The following is a 12,966-nucleotide window of genomic DNA, read 5'->3' as shown; positions in this document are numbered from 1 at the left end:
TGCCACAGGTTGCCTACCCCTGTTCTAGATCAATAGGCAGGGTGAAGTATGCTCTTCCCACCTGTGCCAGGAGGCACTTCGCTTATGGGAATTTTGCATGGCCCACTTTATTCACCTCAAGGCCTCCAACTCATGGCCTAGAAGCTCCATGGCTGAACCCCTTGGAGCTAGCATGCTCTGAACCAGTTCAAGAAGTTTTTTTAGGAAGCAGAAAGCTGCCCACTAGAGCTACATACGTGGCAAAGTGGAAAAAGTCCTTGATCTGGTCGGTGCAGAAAGGTATCTCACCCATGGGGTCATCAGTGCCATTCTGGACTACTTGCTACACCTGAAGCAGCAATGGCTATCGGTGTAGTCGATTAGAGTCCACCTGGCTGCAGTTTCGGCTTTTCACCCATGGGTAAACGGCCTGTCTGTCTTTACAAACTCTGTCTGTAGTTGTTGTCTCAAGGGGTTTGACAGACTGTATCCGTAGGTACAACAAGCAATCCCACCCTGGGATCTCAACCTGGTTTTGTTATGGCTCCTGGGTCCCCCATTTGAGCCATTGGCAACGTGTTCTCCGCTCTACTTGTCCTGGAAGGTGACCTTCCTTGTGGCTATTATGTCAGCCAGAAGGGTCTCGGATATTAGGACCCTTATCTCAGAGCCTCCATACACAGTATCCTTCAAGGACAGGGCCCAGCTGTGCCCTCACCCAACCTTCCTCCCACATGCCAGAAACAGGAACAGCGACTTCATTCCCTGGATGTCAAACATGCACTTGCCTTCTACGTAGAATGGACTAAATCATTTTGGAAAACTTCTTAATTCTTTGTAGCAGTGGCAGACAGGCTGAAAGGTCTTATAGCCTCAGCCCAGAGAATTTCATCGTGGATCATTTCCTGTATCCAACATGCACCTGACGAAGGTCCCCGCTCCTGCCTAAGGGAGCATTCTACAAAGGCGTAAGCATCTTCACCTACATTAATTGCACAGATTCCTGTCCAGGACATCTGTAGAGCAGCAACATGGTCTTCAGTCCACACTTTTGCATCTCACTTTGCCGTCAGTCAGCAGGCTGGAGATGATGCTGGGTTTGGCAGAGTGGTGCTACAATCTGCTTGTCAATGAACTCCGAACCCTCCCCCACAACTGATTGGGAGTCACCTACATTGGAATGGACATTAGCAACACACCTCAAAGAACAACACTTACAGAAGGCTAGTTACCATTTTTGCATACTGTCTTCATATTCAGGAAGAGAACTTAGTGTTGATTACATATTTGTAGTTATTTTCACAGCCATAGTAGAAACATTCATTTTAAAACGTGAAAGCTTAGATTCCAGAGCACACATTTTGTGACAACGGATTGATTTCTCTTCAAATTGCACAGCTGAGTACACAGCCTTGTGTATACAGTAGTAGAACACACGCCTGCTTAAATAAAACCATATTTTTCCTCCTTGTTCATATCAAACCATTCCTTTTCACTTTTTAATAGCCACTGAAAGGAAAGGAACTTACTGTGTATAAAGTTTGGACTACCTCATCAATCATTGCTCTACATCAAAGCAGAGGATTAATCTGTGAGAGGATTTGCTGAGAATTTCTACATTGTATAACAAAACCCTATAATTAACTTTTCATAAAACACGGATTTTGCTAGTCTGATAGTAGAAGGTTGAAAATTGGTAGTGTCTTGAAGTCAAGTTGGAAAAAGAGCATTACTATTAATATTGCATGCAAAAAACTGTTAAGAAACCATTAATGTTGTAAAGGCAAGCACTCAAAAATTAGGAAACGCAGAATTAATTAATTCTGCCTTGTTATATATATTGCTTAGCACCACAAAAAACTGACTCAGCCTGGGATATAATCCCTGATCTCCTGAATCCAAGTCTAGCACTTAGTTGTAAGAGAACATTTTCTCAGCTTGCAAATGTCTCATTTATCATTCATTCTGTGCACTGAATAATGGGGTTCTGCAGAGCAAATTATATGTGATAATTACAGACTGTATCATAATGCATATGCCAAAATGGAGGTATGTTAGTTACACAAACAACTTTAATGGAGTTAGAAACATAAGGATCCCACCTCATGTGTCATTAGCAGTGTTAGTACCCAGGACCTTTAGGTTCCTGGCACAAATTGTTAAAACTTGAGCTAAAATAGTAATTGGTAGCAGCAATAAGCAGTTGTCTTCTATGTGGGAGGGCCTGCCATGGGGAGGGAATGCAAAACCCACTTTAATGGCTTACACAACTATTTGCTGGACCGTGGAACAGTATTGGCAATCGGAATTCTATTTCAGGCTCCAAGGGACAATGGACTAGAGGATAGAGCAGAGATTATAGACAGAACATCTGAATCCACAGATCTGGCATGTCTGTTCTGAAAGGCACTTTGGTTAAATAGGCCTTCCATATTAGCGCTCTAGATTTTTACCCAGTTGTGCCAGTACTTGTTTTGTGCAATCTGTTATCCCATCTGTAAAATGGGGGTGAATTATGGTAGTTTGTGTCTTGAGAGGAATATGAATGAGGCATTGTTCAATAATAAGACATGTGAAGGGCACAATTAGTTCTCGTTAGTGGAAGAGTTGAAACTAAACTTCACGGTTGTTTCCTAGATTCTAATCCAGTGCTTTTCAGCCAAAGGTTATTTTTCAGGTACTGCTTTGCCTCTCTACAATACCAGGTCATGTAAGGAACTCCATAAGGATAGGAAACATGCTCAATGTTCAGAGAGTTCCAAGGGAGTCAGAAGTTCAAAGATTTTAGCAGCCGACCTCGAACCAGCTTTATTAAGCATGTACAAATGGAAAATTTTCAGGGCCTAATTGGCCAAATCTGGATAAAATTTTATGGGGCCAGCAAAAGACATTTCTTGAGCCCCAAGACTTTCCCTGTGCCAAATTTCAGGCTTTCGCTCCTAAGTATGGCACTTCTAGATCTCTTCAGAATGCCTGGAAATAAATTAATGTTGGAAACACTACCTATTTCCCCCTAACTTTATAGTTCAAAACCATTACACCATTTTTGCTGATGGCAAAAACAAAGCATGGGGCATGGGTCACTCGCTGGAGGAGTCTCTGCACCTTGAAGTCTTTAAACCACAAGCTGAGGATTTCAGTATCTCAGACATAGGTGAGGAGTTTGTTACAGGAGTGGGTGGATGAGATTCTATGACCTGTGTTGTGCAGGAGGTCAGACTAGAAGATCATAATTGTCCCTTCTGACCTTAAAGTGTATGAGTCTATGAGTCATAGAAACTTTCAGCCTGAAATGTTAGTTTAACAAAGTTTTAAGCAATTGAAAACCAAGGAATTTTACTGGAAAATGTTAGGAAAGCACAACTATATTATATAACTATTGCTACCTGTTCTGCCCTGACTATAATGCAGGATCAAACTAGATGGATCTTCTATGGTTTTGTCTTTATAATTAATACACGCAAAACTTAGTTGTGAACCAATTATGATGATTGCATACACCTCATACCTGACAAACCCTCAAATGAGAAGAAATTAAAAGTTAAGTCATGGGAACAATTCATATCCTCTACTTCTCTACTGACAAGTGCATATCATATTGTTACCACAACTACCATGTACTGTAACTTTAACTCTGTCTCCTGTTTGTCCTTCTGCACACACCCATCTACCAGATTTTGCTTCCCAATACTAGTGTAATAGTGGCTGTTTGGTAGTGGCAGTGGTTGTGTTGTGAAAGGGTAGTTGAGTGGGTAAGTTACAGAAAGGCAATTAAAGAGATTGATGGAAGACTGGTTTTGCTAGAGGAGCAGAGGAGGATTGTGGGTATGATCTATATATGGGGAGAAGGGAAAGTGCACGTTGCTAGATGAAAGAGTGAAGAGTATGTAATGTAATATGGCTTAACTTTTAATTTCCATAATTTCATCAATTTGTGTCAGGTATGTTTAGGGGAAGCAACACTACTTGCTTCCAAACAAAGGGTTTGAGAGTATTGTGGTTTTTTGTTTGTTTTTAAGTGTGCACAACTGCAGGTGGGGACGGAGTATAGGAGTGCAGCTATTGATAGAATATTTTATCCATTAGCAGCCAACCATAAATCCCTCAGTTTGTAGCATAAAATCTGACAGAAAAGTGACATTCCTATTGAAGAAGGTCTTGTGTATGCCTAATCCACTCATCAATTGGATTTGGGTTTGCCCTTCCAAAATCCAGCAGGCTTATATGTTCATATAATCTTTCAGTAATAATGTGAATTACAGCTACAAATTATGCTAAATCCCGTATTAAAAAAGAAAATCCTGCCTGTTGGACCAGATGTGCTCAGTATCCATCTTTATCAAGTTTTGTGTAGCTAGACAAAGCTCCTCCTCCCCCAAGCTACTGGTCAACAGTGAAAAGTAGGACTCCAAGAAAAAAAAATTCATTCAGAACCCAAATACAAAGACTTATTAAAAAAATAATTGTGAAGAGAAACCAAATAAAATCTACATAGAAAATTCAAAGGGCATAGAAACTAAAGCACAGCCTAAACTATGCAGTTGCTACCAGGTGCATCCATCATATCAAGTGTTGGTACCTTGGTGTTTGTACACATTAAGGTGATTTGCTGCCTGTCATGGGGAGTTTAGTCTTGTTGTACATTGAATAATGCAGGCATAGACTTGTGAGTAATTCATTTCCTTCTAACAAAGTAGAGGTGTTGTTGGAAAATACTGTTGAGAAAATGTCCTGGGTTACTGGTAGCTTGTTGCTGTTAGAAACTCTGATGTTCTGAATGATTTACACCTCACTGAGTCACTCTCCTCATGACTTCAGTTATCAGGAGGTTAGTGCATGGAAGAGAGATTTCTAATATCACCCAGCCTGCCTTTAAGGATGAGCACCTCATTAGTGCTGCGTAGTCAAATCTCTATCCACTGGAATAATCATCCATTTCAGGACCTGCTGGCATCATAGATTCCAAGCCTAGAAGATACCGTTGTGATCGTCTAGGCTGACCTCCTGTTTAACACAGACAATAGAACGTCCCCAAAATAATTCCTAGAGTTTATTTTTAGAAAAACATCCAATCTGGATTTAAAAATTGTCAGTTATGGAGAATCCACCACAATTCATGGTAAATTTTTCAAACAGCCAGTTATTCTCACTGTTAAAAATTTACACCTTATTTCCAATCAGAATTTGTCTATCATTGACTTCCAGCCGTTAGATCATGTTATGTCTTTCTCTGCTATTTTGAAGAGCCCATTATTAAATATTTCTTCCCCATGTAGATAATTATAGACTGTAATCAAGTCACGCTTTAACCTTCTCTTTGTTAGACTCAGGGAGCTCAGTCTATTTAGCTTATCATTATAAGGGATGTTTTCTAATCGATTACTCAGTCTCATGTCTCTTCTCTGCATCTTCTGCAATTTATCAACACTCTTCTTGAATTGTTGACATCCAGAACTGGACTCTGTATTCCAGAAGTGCTCACACCAGTGGCAAATACAGAAGGTAAAATAACCTCTTTACTCCTACTCAAGATTTACGTATTGTGGCAAAGCTCTGTCCTTGTTTCCATGGGTCCTGCGCTTCCTGGCAGATTTTGCTAGCCTCAGAGGCTCACTGTGACCCTCCAGGTAGCCTTTCTCTCTAGAGGCAAGGATCACAGCCTACTGAGTCATTTTCATCATAAGCCAGTAAGGGAGGTGAGGAGAAGCTACTCTCCCTTGCACAGTCTCTGTTGTCTCCCAGTCTCAGTGATTAATTCAGGGGAAGGGAAGCGAGGAGTCCAGACCCACCCTCTGCTCCAGCCCAGGGATCCTAATAGTATCGGCTATGGTAGCTGACTTTTTGGAAACAGGATGCATACAATTCTAGATCATTGATAAAGATGTTAAATAGCAGAGGGCCAAGAACTGGTCCCAGTGGCACACCACCAGAAACAGACCCACTTGATGATGATTCCCCATTTACAGTTACATTTTGAGACCTATTAGCCAGTTTTTAATCCATTTAATGTGTACCAGGTTAATTTTACTTTCTTCTAGTTCTTTTAATCAATATATCATCTGGTACCAGACCATATGCCTTAGAGGAATCTGTTCCGTTTATCAACCAGATTTATAATTTTGTCAAAGAATTGTTTGACAGGTTCTATTTTTCCATTAAATCCATGTTGATTTGCATTAATTACATTACCCTCATTTAGTTCATTATCAGTTGGATCCTGTATCAACTGCTCCATTATCTTGCCCAGGATTGATGTCAGGTTGACAGGCCCAATAATTACATGGGTCATTCCATTTGCTCCATTTAAAAATTAGCACATTAGCTTTCTTACAGTCTTCTGGAATTCTACAGCATTCCAAGACTTTTTAAAATCAGCATTAACGATTCAGCAAGCGCCTCATCTAGCTTTTCTAAAACTCTTGGATACAAGTTATCTGGGCCAGCTGATTTACAAATGTCTAGCTTTGGTAACTTCTGACAGTGCTGAATATTTAGTTGTAATCCTTGCATCTTTGTGTCTTGGGGTCATTAACACTGGTGCCCCAGCGTTCATCTGGGTCAGCACCACAGGAACCAAGCTCCCGTTGGTGGTGGAGTCCTACAGGGACTGTACATCACTGTCTGAGGCTGTTGTCACTATTGTTTCAATACATGGAAACAGTGGAAATGCTGATGCTGGGCCTCCTTTGAAGCATTGGTGCTATGTGAAGCGAGGGAATCAGCCCCTGAGGTTGCAGACGCGAGAACTCCTTGTGGTGTACCAATGCGTTTGAAGCTGATGTATTAGCACCTGGGGCAGCAAGTGCAAAGTTCTTCAAGTGTTGGTTCCTGTTGTATTCCACTGAAGGTTATAGGTATGTGCCATGCATCTGGAGCCAGACAACTTGACTGTAGTATTGTTCGTTGGTTCATGCATGCGCCCTTGCTCCCCCTCATGGTTTCATTTGAGGCGATAAAGGGTGGGGCAGACCAACTGCATCCTTAGTTCCTTCACACCGCTGCTTGGTCTGTGTCACAGCTGCTGGTGTTCTCTCATCTTTCTCTGACACTTCGAAACAACAACTGTTTTTAGCATTGTACATAGTTTTGATTTGTTTTTCTGTAGTTTAGTCTTAGTATCGGCAGCACATATACTAAAATTGGTTCTTAGGACTGCCCCTCCCCTGCCAGTGATACAAGCACCTTAAGGCTCCACCGACACAGTGGCAGTATCCTCTGTTTTCCCAACGAAGGGGGCACTGGTACCCTGCTCTGTGGGGCCCTCCACAGCATCTGATAGATCTCTCCTGGGGGTCCTGTCTGAAGTCTTTCCCTTCAGCAAGAGAGGATTTGCCCCTCTCCCCACTTCAGCTGTCATTGAAACTGGTGCTGAGAACTGGTCTTGGAGGGGGATCTGCTCAGTCCAGGTCCGAGTGTACCACCGGAACAGGAACGATTCCCATTGTTGTCTCCTGATAACGCGGTATCCTTGGCTTCCCCCTCAGCTCTGGATGACTTTAGTCAGTTCCAGGAGCTCTTGCGCAGAGTGGTTGAGGACCTCTATACTCACTGAAGGAAGTACAGGACAAACATTAGCTTCTTGACATCCTGCATGCCTCAGTACCAGGGTTGCACTGCCAATCAACGATGCTATTCTTCAGCTTTCTTGAATGGTCTGGTACACTCCAGCTACTTTTGCACCCACTCCCAAGGTGGCAGAGAAAGAGGTATTACGTGCCTTCTGAGAGGTCTGCGTTTCTGTTCTCTGAGCACCCCCCTCTGCCGCTTCCCCCCAAATTTTCTAGTGGGAGGGTAATCGACATGAGGAGGGAATCATGGCTGAATTCGTCTGGTTTCCCCAGGGAAGTGCAGAATACTATAGAGGACCTTCCTTTCAATGAGTCACACCTCTTCAGTCAGAAGACCGATGATTCCCTCCACTCCCTCAAGGATTCCAGAGCCACTCTATGATCCCTAAGCAGCTACATGCTAGCACCGAGTCACAGGTTTTTCCTGCACAGTGGTTCAAAGCTCCTCAGTTCTTCCATCAGTGGGCCTACAAACCGCCTTGCAAGCAGCAGAAGACTCAAAGATCCCATCCTTTTGGTCCATTGTCAGTCTTCAGCATCACATGCTCAGCCTTCACAGAAACAATATTTCTGAGTGTGCCTAGAGAGTTGCCAAACACTTTGCCTCCCGCCGTTCATCTCACCCACTTCCTTTGAGGGGCATCTAGCACTCTTTTTACCAGATTGGAATGCGGACAAATGGATCATGGATGTCATTCAATATGGCTGTACAATCCAAGTTCACCACACTTCCCCATCCCCCACCCCAATCCTGCCGCAGGGACTACTCTCATGACAATATCCTCTTCCTAGAGGTGGACTCCATACCTCAAAAGAGAGCGATAAGTTGGAGGAACGGGTTCTATCAGGGCGCAGAATTTTACTTCACTCATTTCCTACTGCCCAAGAAGAAGAGTGAGGGGAGACCAATTTTAGACCTTTCTCATCTCAGTTAGTTCATACACAAACCAGAGTTTTATATGGGCAGCTTAGCAGCCATCATCCCTTTGCTAGAAAAAGGCACATGGTGTATGGCTCGCGATATGCAGAATGCCTGTTTTTCACATAGACATCCATCCAACCCACAGAAGGTTCTTAAGGTTCACAGTTGGCCTTTGGCATTTCCAATAAAGGGTCTTGCCGTTTGGACTAACCACTGCTATTTACCGAGGTTTTCTTTGTACTAGCGACTCATCTCCGGTGTCAGTTGGTCCTTATATTCTGATATCTTGAGAACTGGCTCCTAGCAGCACAATCCAGTAGGGAGGCTCAAGCCTCAATCTCCATGTTGCTCATACTCCTTTCCTTCCTGGGGACGAGCATAAACAGAAAAAAATCTACTTTGGATCCCACGCAGCCCTAGAATTCCTTGTGGCCCCCTTCAGTGCGGTTCAGCATGAGCCTACCTACCGAGGGAAAGATTTTTAGACTCTACAGGAACTGATTGTCAAAGTGGTGACCAATCCTTCTGTCCAGGTCAGGGCTTGCCTTTTTCTCCTTGGCCACATGGTGGCCTGCATGTAAGTCTCCATCTTTGCTTGTCTGCACCTTTACTGTTTTCAGCTGTGGCTCCAGAAGGTGTGTTCTCCCATATGACATATCCTGGATCTTGCTGGATGTCCTCTCTCTCGGATGGTGGACAAACCTAGGTCAGGTCTGCACCAGGATACCCTTCCTTCAATCTTCCCCACGGATGCGTCACTTGCCGGATGGGGTACCCACATGGGCGAACCACTTGGGAATCCGGTACGAACAACATTCAGGAGCTTCAAGCAGTACAGAGGGCATGTTGCATGTTTCTCCCATCATGTTCTCATTATGTCGGGCAACGCCACCACCATTTGTTGATGTAATAAATGGGAGGGTAGGTGGGGAGAGGGACATGTGGTCACCAGTGCTTTGTGCAGAAGCATTCCAGTTGTGGGATTGGTCCACAAGATCCTGTTGTTGGTAGCCTATGTTCCAGGGACTCAGAATGTGATTGTGGACTCTCTCAGCAGGAAATTTGTGACCGACCATGAATGGGAGCTCCATGACACCGTAGTCAACGACTTTTTGGACCAAGGAGCCCTCCATGCCAACAGTAAATGCATCACATACTGCTCCAGAAGAGGGCGTGGCATCCATTCCCAAGATGATGCCCTTGTCATCCACTGTTCAGACCAGATCAATTACCTCTTTCCTCCACTGCTGCTGCTGCCATGTGTTCTCTGCAGTATCAGGAGGAAAAGAGGCATGGCTATTCTGATAGCCCTATTCTGGCCTTGCCAATTCTGGTTTCCTCATCTTCTCAGCGTGTCAGTGTGTCCTCCACTTCCACTGCCAGCTTTCGCAGAACTGCTTATGCAACACGGCTGTGGGATCAGGCATGTCAGCCTGCAGACAGTTCACCTCGGAGCTTGGTTTTTGGATGACCATCTTTGCTAGAATGGGATTGTTTGTTTGCAGTATAAGGACCTCCTCTTGAGCAGCAGCAGAGAGTCCATAGGGTGTTCCTGTTAGGCCAAGTGAAAGCATTTCACCTCCTGAGCCAGGCAGAGGGGTCTCGCCCCAAAGGATGTGGACATTCCCCTTATGTTGGACTACCTTCTGTCCCTGAAGATGTCAAGGCTTGAGCTCAATTCCATCAAGGTGCACATGGTGGCTTATTAGTGCTTTCCAACCCCTTGTAGAAGGAAGCTCAGTGTTTACTCACCCATTGACTGCCATGTTTTGGAAAGGCCTTCTTAGAATTTATCCACCCATTCAACCTATCACTCCCCAATAGGACCTCACCATGTCCTCTCGACATTAATGAAATCATCCTTTGAACCTCTGGCTTCATGCTCCTTGTCTCTCCTTTCCATTATGGTCACCTTCCAGCTTCCACAGAAGCTGTTACTTCTGTGAGAAGGGTAGGAGAATTGTGAGCCGTGATGACTGACTCTACTTTACCACATTCCATAAGGACAAGGTTTCCCTGTGTGTACATGCCAAGTTTCTGCCAATGGTGGTATCCCGTTTTCATCTCAGCCAACCTATACACTTACCTACTTTCTTTCCAAAGCCTCATGGCTCAGTGCCACCTTCACTCCCTCACGTTGGCCTTCTACCTTTGAAGGACAAGACTATTTAGAAAGTTCCCTAGGCTGTTTATCACTATAGCTGAATGGATGAAAGGGAAGACAGTCTCCACGTAGAGGATCTCTAAGTGGGTTTTGTGTCTGTTATTGGTTACCGGGACTGTCCCCACCCCTTGGAGTGAGGGCCCATGTCACGAGAGCGCATGCATCAACTACGGCCACCCCGCATGATGTACTGCTTCCAGACATATGTAGGGCAGCCACGTGAAGTTTGGTACATAGCTTCGCTTCATGTTACATCTTGGCGCAAGACTCTGCAATGGATGCTTAGTTCCATGCAGCTGTCCTCCATTCAACCATTCCATCTTCCTCCTTGCATCCTCTGCATACTTAGGTACTGCTTCTTATTCACCCTCAGTGAAATATGATAGGAACCATCACTCGAAGAAGAGGAAGTTACTTACCTGTAACTTGGAGGTTCTTTGATGTGTGGTCCCGATCTGTATTCTGATCCCACCCTTCTTCCCCTCTGATTCAGAACTTTAAGTTACATGTAAGTAACCTCCTCTTTTCCTTTGTCACAGTAGTGCTTTGGTCTAGTTGCACCTGATCCCTTTGCTGCACCAACGGGGTTGTGAAGCCCGCACATTAGTATACTACTGGCACTAATCTTCTGCAGCACAATGAATCATTAGCACTAGGCCCACTTCATCACATCAGTGCTGTGCAAGACCAGCACCTGGGACTTCCAGTGTTGGTGCACTTTGGCACACGAACACTTGGTGAGAATGTGTTGGTGCCTGGGGCTGTTTACCTGGGACATGAGCAGCTAGGGTAGTTGGTGTTGTACATTTTCTCCCACGTTTTCAGCTCCAGCATCATGTTGGCTTTATCTGCAGGTTCCTGTTGGTGTGCAAATGCCTTCCTGGGCAATAGCATTTCAGGCTATTGGCCCAACAACTTTTTTGCTCTCTGGTGCTCATTAGTCAGTTTTTTGGGGCCTGGTAAGATCAGTACTTTGCCCATCACCCCTCTGACACCTTGCTGAGTGGGCACAATGTCAGAACCTGATTGACTTAACCGGTGCTTGCATCTGACTTCAGTGCCTCACTTCATAGGGGCTCATTGTATTTTCTTGGCATATACTCAGTGTATTGTGTTTGCCTTCTTGAAGAATGAGAGGAGCTGGGTGCTTCTTGACGGTTGAGAGGGTGCAATACTCAGTCCATGCAACCAAGTCATTAGTGTTCTTAGGATCCATGTAATTTTCCTTATGAGTCCAGTTTTTTATTTCAAGGTGATTGATTGGAATTGAACCCTGGTAGGTTTGGCACAAGTTAGGATTTTAATTAGGATCCTAGGCCATTACTAATGTAATTGAAAGGGCATGTAACGAAGTCAGTTCTGTCTTGAATGTCCTATCTCTATCAACTTGGCCTATGGCAGAACAGTTCAATAGCCACAATGCCTTTAAGCAGATGGCCCAAATCATCCCAGCCTCTCAGAAGCAATCTACGCCAAAGGGGTTTTCATTGTAGGAAGCTGAGATGAGAGTATTGCAAATGGGCGTTTGCAAATCCTGTTCTTTTCTTTAAAAAAGAAAAAAAAAACTTACATCTCTCATTGCAAGGCTTTACAACTGCCTTTGTGTTACTGCAAAATAGGAGCTGCCAACTGGTAGAGGTGGTGGCATCTGATAGTTTGCTCATTCTGTGGAGTCATAAGGCAAGTCTTCTCTCTCCGCAAAACCTCAAAGTATTTTAGCTCTAGGTGAACTTTCCAAGCAAGTTCAGCCTTCCCACATTGGCAGGCTTCCATGGGAAAGCATAATAAAGCCTTTAATTCTTCATCTGTAACTGGATTTTGGTTCAAAAAATCCCACATAAAAATGAATTGTATACCTGATTCCTCAGGCAGCCCATACCTCTGGCATTTTAGGCAGTTCAGTAGCTCACAGGGCCTCACTTTTCTGTTACAACTGGTGTGGTTAGTTGAACTTCTGAATCCATAAGGTATTTATTACATAAAATTAAGATATCTGAGGATGAGGTTCTTTTTAAATTACCAGGCATGTCTTTTATAATATGGAGGACAGAACACCGAAGTTAGTCACTTAAAATATCTAGTCTGAAATTGTCAAAATACTACTGAATGTCATACTTACTTTTTTAATATCAGTAGCTTCCAGTACTCTGCTTAATGAAAAAAAAAATTAGCTGAGAAGTTTTTGATATGTAATATGTATGAAGATTATGTAATTAAAAGGATATGCCTAGGTGTATCTTAAAGGTTTAACAATATAATACTGGCAGAGTCATGTACCTGCCTTGCAGCACAAGATAATCTAGTCCTAGAATGAAAGAGGAGAACATGAGTTC

At 43.7% G+C, this 12,966-nt stretch overlaps 1 protein-coding gene across 7 annotated transcripts in view; it reads left to right on the top strand.

The window, feature by feature from the left end:
- Positions 1–12,966, top strand: part of PPM1B (protein phosphatase, Mg2+/Mn2+ dependent 1B) — a 111,113-nt gene that overhangs the window by 66,695 nt on the left and 31,452 nt on the right. The window lies entirely within an intron of this gene.

Source organism: Gopherus flavomarginatus, chromosome 4 (genome assembly GCF_025201925.1).
Source record: "Gopherus flavomarginatus isolate rGopFla2 chromosome 4, rGopFla2.mat.asm, whole genome shotgun sequence".
NCBI lineage: Eukaryota > Metazoa > Chordata > Testudines > Testudinidae > Gopherus > Gopherus flavomarginatus.
Note: the sequence above shows the minus strand (reverse complement) of the source record. Positions and strands in the feature narration are given on the sequence as shown.